This window comes from Sinocyclocheilus rhinocerous, unplaced genomic scaffold (assembly GCF_001515625.1).
Source record: "Sinocyclocheilus rhinocerous isolate Xijiao unplaced genomic scaffold, SAMN03320098_v1.1 scaffold1348, whole genome shotgun sequence".
Lineage (NCBI taxonomy): Eukaryota > Metazoa > Chordata > Actinopteri > Cypriniformes > Cyprinidae > Sinocyclocheilus > Sinocyclocheilus rhinocerous.
Window position 1 is genome coordinate 397,280 of NW_015648618.1, and position 1,616 is coordinate 398,895.

A 1,616-nucleotide genomic window follows, 5' to 3' on the forward strand; every position below is an offset into this window, starting at 1 on the left:
GTTATGGTGTTTTGTCTTTGCACGGCAGCACTGCTGTCACTATAGACGGGCATGGTTTCAGCAACTAGCGCCTCAGCTTCGCCTTCAGTGACGCGCTGCCAAGATGGCGGTGGTCGGCTCCGCCCACTTTAGGCTTCAAAAATGCTCTTCTGAACCCTACAAGTGACGTCACGGACACTACGTCCATGTTTTTTTACAGTCTATGATCAAAACAATAAAAGTTTAACACCGCTGTAATTTTTTTCCCCTGTCATTAGAATGCGTCTTGTTTATTTTTTAGTAAATCATGGTAAAAATGTATTGTCTATCATATATATTTACCATGATTTACTAAATTGTCATTCAGTGTAACAAAAGTTTATATACCAAAAGTCTTGTCAGGCATATTTAGAACAAGAATCATTAGATCATTTTAAAATAAACTATTTAAGGATCACAGTGCAGCCCCCAAAATACTAATTAATTGTAATTTTAAATATTTACCAATCTTTACCACTATCCTTCTAACAACTAGGTTTTACCAATGTCAGCAAGAAGTTTTTAATAATTAAAATAAAATTATTATTATTTTTTTTTTGTATGACTGCTAATTCTTTTTATGTTTTAATAAGTTCAGGCCAGAATAAATATGTTGCTTCATTTTTACACCTATATATGCATTATGTTGAATGATGATGGAACATTATTTCACCCATATTTTGACATTTTAATTTCACAAAGAAAACATTATGAACATTAAAGAACACAACTTACTCACATTTAATATGCTTTCTATGTATATAAATTCACTTCTCTAATTTAATTTGAAGGGAACACCAAAATGGGACGTCTCGTTTTTGACCAACGTCTGTTCTGTTTTAGTTATGAATTAGATTTTTTATTTGCATGGGATTTAGGGGAAAATGTAGTTGAAATTGCCATGAAGTAAAAATCATAATGAATAAAAAATGCACACAGTAACAGTTTGTTGTGTAAATCGAAATTCCCTTACGAAAACTAACCATGGTTTTATTATAGTAAAAGTGTAGTAACCATGCTTTTGTGGTTTTATTTGTAGTAAAACCATGGTTCATTCCGTAAGGGTTCATTTCTTGTGTCAAATATTTTTTTTTTTTAAACATGTTTTAGTTTTATTATGTTTACCCCCGTTTTTTTGTTTTGTTTAGTAGATGCTTTAACAGAAATACAACTCTCACGTGTTTTGCTTTTACGGGGCTGTTAGCAAACACTCGCCAGATGTGTCACCTAAAAAAGGGCATAAAAACCAGAACAAACCCTAATATATTAAGCTCCAAGAGTCTGGACATTTTTTCGTAATTAATTAAATCGCATTAACGTAATTATTCTAATACTAAAACTGTGTTTTCAGACCATCACACCTCATTGGATGTAGCTTCTTCCGGCGACGTGCAAGCGCTCCGCCAAATTGTTCGAGCCGTTTCCCCTGCTGCAGCAGCAAGCACGAGCCACTGAGGCGAGGTGTTACATTTCAAATGTAATGTGTGGTAGGTGTTACAACCGAAAACACCGTGTACATCTCTTTAAAGGGGTCATATGATGCTTTTTTAAAGATCATTATTTTGTGTATTTGGTGTAACAGAATGTTGACATGCTTT

The 1,616-nt window shown here is 33.8% G+C and overlaps 1 protein-coding gene across 1 annotated transcript in view; it reads right to left on the bottom strand.

The window, feature by feature from the left end:
- LOC107710057 (chromobox protein homolog 1-like) overlaps positions 1-1,616 on the bottom strand; it is a 15,069-nt gene that overhangs the window by 12,422 nt on the left and 1,031 nt on the right. The window lies entirely within an intron of this gene.